Genomic DNA, 11,487 nt, shown 5'->3' with positions numbered 1-11,487 from the left:
ATGACATGAGACAAAGTATATGTGAACTGCTGTATGAAAAGTGAATTTACTCTGTAAATCTTTACCCAAATCCTAATTAAAAAAAAAAAAAAAAAAAAGAGCCTAGGCCCTAACTTGGAGGAACAACTATTTTTAAGAGCCAGCCAGAGGAAAGGAAAACCGTACAAGAGATTGGAAAGAAGCGTAAGAGAGGTATGAGATGTGGTAGAATAGGAACACTAGCCCATTACTGGTGGGAATGCAACACGGTAGAGCCACTATGGAAAACAGTTTGGCAGTTTCTCAAAAAGTTAAACAGATCTACCATGTAACACAGCAATCCTAATCTTAGGTATATATGCCCATAAAGAACTGAAAGCAGGAACGCAAACAAACATATGCAACAATTTTCACCACAGCAGCTCTCACAATAACAAAAGGTGAAAACAACGTAAATGTCCATCAACAGCTAAATGAATAAACAAAATGTGGTATATCCATACAATGGAGTATTACACAATCTTGAAGAAAAATGAAGGCCTTATACCTGCTAAAACATGAACTGATGAAACTTGAAAAATTTATGCTGAATGAAGTAAGTCAGTCACAAAAGGACATGTATTTATGATCTCATGTCTTAGAAATCTGGGGCTGCTATAAAATACAAACTACAAGTGTGTGGCTTTAACAAACAGAAATTTATTTGCTCATAGTTGCTGTTGTTAGGTGCCATCAAGTTGACTCCAACTCATAGCAACTTCATGCAAACAGAAGGGATCACCGTCCGGCCCTGAACCATCCTCATAATTGCTCTACTTAAGCCATTGCTGGAACCACCGTGCCAATCCATTTTGTTGAGGGTCTCTCTCTTTTTTGTTGACTCTCTACTTTGCCAAGCATTATGTCCTTCTCCAGAGACTGGTCCCTCTTGATAACACGACCCATATATGAGAGATGAAGTCTCAGCATCTTCACTTCTAAGGAGCATTCCAGCTGTACCTCTTCCAAGACAGATTTGGTCGTTTTTCTGGCAGTCCATGGTATATTTAATAGTCTTTCCCAATACCATGATTCAAAGACATTACATTTTCTTCAGTCTCCTTTATTCACTATCTAGCTTTCACATAGGAGTTCTGGTAGCATAGTGGCTAAGACACTTGCCTGCTAACCAGACGGCTGGCGGTTCAAACCCACCAGCCACTCCTCGGAAGGAAGGTTGGGCAATCCTACTTCCGTAGTGATACTGCCTCGGAAACCCAAGGAGGGGTCGCTATGAGTCAGGTTTGACTCGATGGCACGTAACAACAACATAACAACAAGCTTTCACATGCCTATGAGGCAGCTGAAAATACCATGGCTTGGGTCAGGCACATCTTAGTCCTCTAGGCTTCATCTTTGCTTTTGAACACTTTAAAGAGGTCTTTTGCAGATTTGTCCAATGCAATATATCATCTGCTTTCTTGACTGCTGCTTCCATGGGTGTTGACTGTGGATCCAAGTAAAATTAAATTCTTGATATTCTATTCTGGTTACCTAGTGGGGCTCTGACAGGAATATACCACAAATGGGATAGCTGAATAAACAGCAGTTTATTCTCTTACAGTTCGGGAGGCTAGAAGTCAGAGTCCAAAGTGCCAGGCTCTAGGGGCTGGGTGAAAGCCCCTCAACCTTGGGCTTCAGCTCTGCCTCTTGCTCCCAGCCCACTGAAGCTAGAAGCACCTCTTCACTCAGGCAGCTACTGGCTGCTGAGGTTAACAAGCCCAAGATCAACAAATAAAATGCCACAGTTACTAAACCACAAGGCAGGTGATTCATTCAAGTCCACTGAAAGTCCTAAGGTCGGCAGAACATGGCAGGTTGCTGAACAACGACATGGTTACATGCAAGGTTCAAGCATCCCATGAACTAGAGACCATTCCCAAAGCTGTTTCTTATATACAGGAAGCAGACCACATCCCTAAAGCAGCTACTCAGCTGCTTATGGTCGGTGCCACCATGGAGTTGATTGCCAGTCTCATCATGGGGAATAACTACCACCAGCTATCCAGCTGCTCAACCAGGCCCAGCCAAGTTGATACACAAACATAGCCACCACACTTGACAACTTCAATCTTTTCTCTATTTATCATGATGTTGCTTGTTGTTGTTGGTCCAGTTGTGAGGATTTTTGTTTTCTTTATGTTTAGGTGTAATCCATACTGAAGGATATGATTTTCATAGTTTTTGATCTTCATTGGTAAATGCTTCAATTCTTCTCTACTTTCAGCAAGCAAAGTTTTGTCATCCGCATATCACAGGTTGTTAATGAGTTTTTCTCCAATCTTTATGCTGTGTTATTCTTCATTAACCCAGTTTCTCAGATTATTTTCTCAGCATACAGATTAAATTAGTATGGTGAAAGGATACAAATCTGATGCACACCTGTCCTAATTTTCAACGATGCAGTATCCTTTGTTCTGTTCAAATGACTGCTTCTTAGTCTATGTACAGGTTCCTCATTAACATAATTAAAGGGTCCGGAATTCCCATTCTCAATGTTACACATAGTGTATTAGGATCCACACGGTCAAATACCTTTGCATAGTCAACAAAACACAGGCAAACATCTTTCTGATATTCTCTGCTTTCAGCCAAGATCCATCTGCCATCATCAGTGATATCCTTCATTCCACAACCTCTTCTGAATCCAGTCTGAATTTCAGCTGTTCATTGTGCAACCGTTGTTTTTTTTTTTTTAATTATCTCCAGGAAATTCTTACTCAGGTGTGATATTAATTATACTGTTCAATAATATCCACATTCTGTCAGATTACCATTCTTTGGAATGGTCACAAACATGGATCTCTTCCAGTCACTTGGCCAGGTAGCTGTCTTCCAAATTTCTTGGCATAGACAAGTCAGTGCTTCCAGCATTGCATCCAACATCTCGATTGTTTAGTCAATTCCTGTAGTCTTGTTTTTCACCAATGCCCTCAGTGCAGCTTAGACTTCTTCCTTCAATATCATTGGTTCTTAATCATATGCTACCTCCCGAAATGGCTGAAGGTCAACCAATTATTTTTGGTACAGTGATTCTTTGTATTCCTTCCAACTTCTTTTGACGCTTCCTGCATCATTCACTATTTTGCCCACAGAATCCTTCACTATTGCAGATTGAGGCTTGAATATTTTTCTTTAGTTCTTTCAGCTTGACAAATGCTGAACATGTTCTCGTTTGGTTTTCTAACTCCACATCTTTGCACATTTCATTATAGTACTTTACCTTCTTAACCCACCCTTTGAAATCTTCTGTTCAGCTCTTTTACATCATCAGAATCTCTTCTGACAGCCATTTTGGTCTTTTCTTTTGAATGATCTTTTGCTTTCTTCATGTATAATGTCCTTGATCTCATCCCATAACTTGTCTGGTCTTCAGTCATTAGTGTTCAATGTGTTAAATCTATTCTTGAGATGGTCTTCAAATTCAGGTGGGATATGCTCAAGATCATACTTTGGCTCTCGTGGATTTGTTTTAATTTTCTTCAGCATCTAATTAAACTTGCATCTCAACTTGCATATGCAATTAATGGTCTATTCAAAAGTCAGCCCTAGGCCTTGTTCTGACTGATGATACTGAGCTTCTTCATCCTCTCTTTCAATAGACATAACTGATTTGATTCCTATATATTCCCTCTGGTAAGGTCTGGGAAAGTCACTGCGAAAGAACTGTTTCAAGTGCTGAGGAGCAAGGATATCTCCTTGAGGACTAAGGTGCGCCTGACACAAGCCATGATATTTCCAATCGCCTCGTATGCATGTGAGAGCTGGACAATGAATAAGGAAGACCGAAGAAGAGTTGATGCTTTTGAGTTGTGGTGCTGGTGAAGAATGCTGAAAGTACCATGGACTGCTAAAAGAACTAACAGATCTGTCCTGGAGGAAGTGCAGCCAGAATGCTCCTTGGACGCAAGAATGGCCAGACTTCGTCTCACCTATTTTGGTCATGTAGTCAGAAGGGACCATTCCCTGGAGAAGGATGTCATGCTTGGTAGGGTGGAGGGTCAATGAAAGAGGGGGAGGCCTTCAATGAGATGGATTGATACGGTGGCTGCAATGATGAGCTCAAGTATAGCAGGGATTGTGGGGCTGGCGCGGGATAGGGCAGTGTTTCATTCTGCTGTGCATGGGGTCGCTATGAGTCGGAAACGACTCAACGGCACTTAACAACAACAACAACAAGGCCCAGGTATCACCATCTATATTGTTGAAAAAGGTTATTTGCAATTAATAAGTCATTGTTCTTCCAAATTTCTATCATGCCACCCCTAGTGTTATTCCTACCACGAAAGCTATATTTTCCAACTATGGAGCCTTCTTCTTTGTTTCCAACTTTCATGTTCCAAGCACCAATAATTATCAATGCACCTTGTTTGCATGTTTGATCAATTTCAGACTGCAGAAATTGGTAAAAATCATCAATTTCTTCACCTTTGGCATTAGTGGTTGGTGCTTTAATATGAATAATAGTCATATTAATTGGTCTTCCTTGTAAGAAGCTAGAAGTCAGAATGCAAGGTGTCAGCTGTAGGGGAAGGCTTTCTTTCTGTCAGCTCTGGAGGAAGTTCCTGGACTCTTCTGAGATTCCCTTTTGGGGCAGTTTTAATGTAGCTTGGCATGTGTCTTCTCCTATCTCTGCTTCCTTAATCTGATCCTTTTATATCTCATAAGAGATTAGCTCAAAATGTAGCCTGACACTAATCCTGTCACACTAGCATAACAAAGACAACCCATTCCCAAATGGGATTATAACCATAGGCATTATTATTGCTAGGTACCAGTTCATCCTACAATTCTTCTGGTTTTCAGTCACTGTTGTTCAATGCATCAAATCTATTCTTTAGATGTCTCTAAATTCAGAAGGGATATAATCAAGGTCCTGTTTTGGCTTTCATGGACTTCTTTTAACTGTCTTCAGCTTCAACTTGAATTTGCATATGAGCAGTTGATGGTCTGTTCCACAGTTAGCTCCTTGCCTTGTTTTGTCTGAAGATACTGAGCTTCTCCATTGCCTCTTGCCACAGATGTAGTCAATCTGATTCCTGTGTACTCCCATCTGGCAAAGTCCACGTGAATAGCCACCGTTTGTGTTGTTGAAAAAATGTATTTGCAATGACTTAGTCATTGGTCTTGAAAAATTCTATCATGAGATCTCCAGCAACATTTCTATCACCAAGGCCATATTTTCCAACTACTGGTGATTCTTCTTTGTTTCCAACTTTTGTATTCCAATCACCAGTGACAATTAACACATCTTGATTGCATGTTCAGTCAATTTTAGATTGCAGAAGTTGATAAAAATCTTCAATTTCTTCATATTTGGCTTTGGTGGTTGGGGCGTAAATTTGAATAGTAGTAGTGTTAATTGGTCTGCCTTGTAGGCATATGGGTATTATCCTATCACTGACAGCATTGTACTTCAGGATAGATCTTGACACATTCTTTGTGATGATGAATGCCACGCCATTCTTCTTTGTCATTCCCAGCATAGTAGATCATACAATCATCTGATTCGAAATGGCTGAAACCAGTTCATTTTAGCTCACTAATGCCTAGGATATCAATCTTTATACTTTCCATATCATTTTAGACAACTTCCAATTTTCCTAGATTCATACTTTGTACATTCCACATTCAGATTATGCATGGATATTTGCAACTGTTTTACCTCATCTTGAGACATGTCACATCAGCAAATGGGGGCCCTGAAACCTTTACTCTGTGCACATCATTAAAGTCAGCTCTACTCTCCAGAGGGTGCAGCCATTTTGATTGTTTACAAGCAGTGGTCATTTTGGATATTTAAAGTCACAGTATTCTTGTTCAGATTCCAGTGACCTAACAATAAGCTCTGTTTTCCAAGGACAGCAGGGACATATGGGACGCTGACAACAGGAAAGGAGACCGGTAGTGAGTGTAAAAGTGCTGCCAACTAGTGAATAGAGGAGTACAATACCCTGCTTACTTAGAATATTTCCAAAGAAAACAAAAATCTTGGGCAAGTCACTCCAACATACAATCACCAATTAAATATAAAAACAAAAATGTCACAATGTCTCGGGGACAACAGACCAATAGTCCACATAAAGAAGCAAGATAAAGCAGGAGAAGCAAGGGACCAGGATACAGACCCAGAATACATACCTGAGAAAGAAGCAGCATTGGAACTTCCTGATAAGGAATTCTTAACAATTATATTTAGGTGCCTTCAATGGGTAGAGAGACAGATTAAAGGAAATAGTGACAAAATTAAGGAAAACACAGAGAAAAACCCAGAAAAATTTCTAAAGACAACAGAATAAAATGACAAGATAAATGAAAAATTAGAAATGATACCAAATCTACAGATAGAAATCGAGAAGATTAACAGTAAACTTTCAGAAATAGATAACACACTGAATGGTAAAGGAATAGAATTGGATTAATAGAAGACAGAATTAGTGAGACTGAAGACAAATACCTCAATACTTCTTTGAAAAGGGATCAATCAGAAAAAAGATCAAAACAAAACAATAAAAGCCTAAGGTTCATGTGGGATACCATCAAAAGGAATAAACTATGTGTAATTGGAATTCTGGGTCTGTGTCCTGGTCCCTTGTTTCTTCTGCTTTATCTTGCTTCTTTGTGTGGACTGTGATGATCTGTTGTCTCCGAGACATTGTGATGTTTTTGTGTTTTGTGTTGGCCAGGGGAAAATTTTATGAATAGTAGAGAATTACAGAACAGGTAGAGACAACTAATACCACAGAGAAAACTGTCCAAGATTTGTTAGAAGAGAATATCTCTGGTATAATGAAAGATGAGAATATATCCATTCAAGAAGCCCAATTAATCCCAAACAGGATAGACCCCAAAAGAAAATCAGCAAGGCATATATATCATCATCAAACTTACCAAAACTGAAGACAAAGTAAGAATCCTGAAAACAGCACAGGAAAAACAAAAAGTTACCTACAAGGGACAACCAATAAGACTAAGTAAGCTCGGCTTTCTTGGCAGAAACCATGCAGGCAAGAACACAATGGTATAGTATATATAAAACCCTGAAAGAAAAAAATGTCCAACTCAGAATTATATGCCCAGTAAAACTATCCCTCTAATATGATGGTAAATTAGGACATCTCTAGATAAGCAGAAATTAAGGGAATTTGTTAAAACCAGACCAACCTTACAAGAGATGCTAAAGGGAGTCCTTTGGACAGAGAACCAATAAGAGCAAACAACAACCAACCATTAACACACATGATGACATAACCCAGAAACCAACCCAGTTATGGAAGTATCCAAAGTAAATAAGCCTACAAGATTGTAAACAGGGAATGAGAGACTTCAATTGACAAATGAGGATAACTACAAACCAAAAAGAGGGGGAAAATTGTGTAGTTACAGAACTTCTAAATAGTAGGGAAGTCAAGATGATTGTAAGATAGAATGGACTGTTTTAAACTTGGGAAGAAAATTATAAATCACAAGGTAACCTCAAAGAAAAATGATAAACCTTCATGTTAAAATAAAAAAGAGGACCAGCACAAATATTTAGCAAATACTAAAACAATAGCAATGAAGGAAGTGATAACATCCTTCATAAACAAAACGAGCTCAGCACAGAAAATGGAACAAAGAAACCAACAACAATGAAAAAGCACATAACAAAATGACAGCAACAAATTCATACTTGTTGATAATTACACTGAGTGTCAATGATTAAATGCACAACTCAAAAGATGCCATAAATAGACTATCAAGCATAACCCAAAATGCACAAACAGCAGAAGAGAAACTAGATGAATGGAATCTTCTAAAAATTAAATTTTTATGTGCTTCAAAAGACTTTTCCAAAAGAGTCAAAAGAAAACCTACAGATTAGGAAAAAATATTTGGCAATAATGTATCTGACAAGGAGTTTATCTCTAAAATCTACAGGAAACTCCAACACCTCGACAACAAAAAGATGAACAATCCAATTAAAAAATGAGCAGTAGACTTGAATAGACACTTCACCAAGGAGGATATTCAAGCAGCCAACAAACATATGAAGAAATGCTCACGATCATTAGCCATTAGAGAGATGCAAATCAAAACAACAATGAGATACCATCTCACCCCAGCACTATAAGCAAAGTTCAACAAGACAGAAAATAACAAATGCTGGTGAGGATGTGGAGAGATTGGGACTCTCATACACTGCTGGTGGGACTGTCAAATGATAACAACCACTGTGCAAAGCAGTATGGCAACTCCTTAAAAGGTTGGAATTGGAGATACCATTTAAGGCAGCAATCCAATTACTAGGTATACATCCTAAAGAAGTGAGGGTCAGGACAAGAACAGATATATGCACACTCATGTTCATCACAGTACTATTTACAATAGCAAAAAGATGGAAACAACCTAGGTGCCCATCATCAGAAGAAAGGATAAGCAAACTATGGTACATACACACAATGGAATACTAGGCAACACTGAATAATGTAGAATCTGCAAAACACTGCATAACATGGATGAACTCGGAGGACATTATGCTGAGTAAAATAAGTCAATCACCGAAGTACAAATATAGCATTAGCTCATTATTGTTCAAAGTCAAGGAAAGGTTTAAAAATGGAAGGAAACTTTCTTTGTTGGTTACCAGGGGTGGGAGAGGAAGGGAGCGAACACTGCAAAAACAAAACAAAACAAAATGCATTAACCCATGTCACTTTAGTTTTGTGTACTAACACTGTACATAAATTATATTTCAATAAGATGTATTTTAAAAAAAAGGTGATCCAACAGAACATGGAAGGAGCTCTGGTAGCGTAGTGCCTAAGGCACTTGGCTGCAAACCAGAGGCTGATGGTTCAAACCCACCAGCCACTCCTCGGAAGGAAGGTTGGGCAATCTACTTCCATAATGATACTGTCTCGGAAACCCAAGGAGGGGTCGCTGAGTCAGGTCCGACTCAACGGCACATAACAACAACAACAACAACAGAATGTGGAAATTATAAAACAATATCATTAATATCACACAAAACTAAAATCTTTCTGAAGATAGTTCAAAAACGGTTGCTGCAGTATATTGACAGAGAGCTTCCAGAAATGAAAGCTGGATTCAGAAGATAATGTGGAATGAGGGATATCATTGCTGATGTCAGTTGGATCTTGACTCAAAGCAAAGAATACCAGAAAGATGTTTCCTTGTGTTTTATTGACTATGCAAAAGAATTCCACTGTGTGGATCACAACAAATTATGTATAACATTGGGAAGAACTGAGATTTCAGAACATTTAATTGTACTCATGGGGAACCTGTACACAGACCAGGAGGTTGTCATTTGAACAGAACAAAGTGATACTACATGGTTTAAAATCAGGAAGGACATGCATCAAGGTTGTATCATTTCACCACATTCATTTAATCTGTACGCTGAGCAAATAATGTGAGAAGCTGAACTATATGAAGAATGTGGCATCAGGATTGGAGGAAGATTCATTAATAACCTGCAATATGCAGATATACAACCTTGCATGATGAAAGTGAAGATGACTTGAAGCACTTACTGATGAAGATTAAAGACTACAATCTGCAGTATGGATCATACCTCAACATAAAGAAAACAAAAATTTTCACAACTGGACCAATAAGCAGCATTATGATAAATGGAGAAAAGATTGAAGTTGTCAAAGATTACATATTATGTGGCTCCACAATCAACACTCACGAAAGAAACAGTCAAGAAATCAGACATCATATAGCATTAGGCAAATCTGCTGCAAAGGACCTCTTTAAAGTACTGAAGAGCAAAGAAAGAGCAAAGCAAAAGCCAAGGTATTTTCAATTGCCTCATATGCATGTGAAAGAGGCAATGAATAAGAAAGACAGAAGAAGAATTGATGTTTTTGAGTCGTGTTGGTGAAGAATAGTGAAATTACCACGGACTGCCAGAAGAATGAACTAATCTGTCCTGAAGGCAGTGCCGCCGCAACGCTCCTTGGAAGCGAGAGTGGCCAGACTTCCTCTCACCTACTTTAGTCATGTTGTCAGAAGGGACCATTCCTTGGAGAAGGATATCATGCTTGGTAAAGTGCAGGGTCAGTGAAATAGGGGAAGGCCCTCAACAAGATGGACTGACACAGTGGCTGCAGTGATGGGCTCAGGTAGAGCAAGGATTGGGAGGGTGGTGCAGGACTGGGCAGTGTTTCATTCTATTGAATGTAGGGTCACCATGAGTCGGAGTCAACTCAATGGCACCTAACAACAACCACTTTACCAAGCATGATGTCTTACTCTGAGAAACAGTCCTGCCTGATAACATGACCAAAGTATAAGAGACGAAGCCTTGCCATCTTCACTTCTAAAGGAACATTCTAGCTATACTTCTTTTAAGACATACATGTTCATTCTTCCGGCAGTCCACAGTATATTCAGTATTCTTCAAAAACACCACAATTCAAATGCATTAATTCACCCTCAGTCTCCTTATTTATTGTCCAGCTTTCACATGCCCATGAGGTGATTGAAAATACCATGGCTTGGGTCAGGCACACTTTAGCCTAAGTAACATCTTTGCTCTTTAACACTTTAAAGAGGTCTTTAGCCGATTTGCCCAATGCAATACATTGTTTGGTTTCTTGACTGCTCCTTCCATGGATGTTGATTGTGGATCTGAGTAAAATGGAATCTTTGACAACTTCAATCTTTTCAATCAGTCCAGGCTGGGGACCTTCAGAGCAGCAGGATATCCAGATAAAAAGGGACAGGAGGCAAGGCTAGACCCCAAGCCCCTAGAGCCAGGAAAGGGAGGGAGCAGGAGAATCTGGGGACCTCTGGAGCAGCAGCATATCCAGGTAAAAAGGGGTGGGAGGCAAGGCTAGGCCCCAATCCCCCTAGAGCCAGGAAAGGGAGGTAGCGGCCTGGGACCACAAAGTGCAGGTTCCAGGTAAGAATTAGGTAAGGGGAGGGCACAGAGGTTTCCAACAGTGAAGGGAGACAAACTTGTCTGTTGGTCTGTCATCCTGTGGGGCTTGTACGTTGCTGTGAGGCTTGAGGCTCTGCCACTGGTGTATCACACGCTAGCAGAGTTGTACATGGTGCACAGGTTTCAATGCAACTTACAGACTAAGACAGCCTAGGAAGAAGGAGGTAGCTATACACTTCTCAAAATCTGGCCATGGAAAACCTTATGAATAGCAGATAAACACTGTCTGATACACTACTGGGCAACTTTATGAATAGCTCAGAAACACTAGCCGACACAGTGCAGGAAAACAAGCCCGTTGGTTCCGAAGGCACTCAAAATAGGACTGGAAAAGAGCTGCCTCATCAGAGTAGAACCAACCTTAATGATATGGATAAAGTCAGTCTTTCAGGACCTCCATGTGCTGACGTGGCATGACTCAAATTGAGGAGAAGCAGCTGCAAACATCCATTAATAATTGGAACCTGGAACATATGAAGCATGAATCTAGGAAAATTGGAAGTTGTCAAAAA

General features: G+C 39.7%; 1 protein-coding gene across 1 annotated transcript in view; it reads right to left on the bottom strand.

The window, feature by feature from the left end:
- The window catches only part of MEI1 (meiotic double-stranded break formation protein 1), a 153,700-nt gene that overhangs the window by 36,353 nt on the left and 105,860 nt on the right, over nt 1-11,487 (bottom strand). The gene's annotated exons all lie outside the window — the stretch shown is intronic.

This window comes from Orycteropus afer, unplaced genomic scaffold (assembly GCF_000298275.1).
Source record: "Orycteropus afer afer isolate SDZICR_OR568_19922 unplaced genomic scaffold, OryAfe1.0 scaffold00083, whole genome shotgun sequence".
Lineage (NCBI taxonomy): Eukaryota > Metazoa > Chordata > Mammalia > Tubulidentata > Orycteropodidae > Orycteropus > Orycteropus afer.
This window is presented reverse-complemented; position numbering and strand designations above follow the sequence as displayed.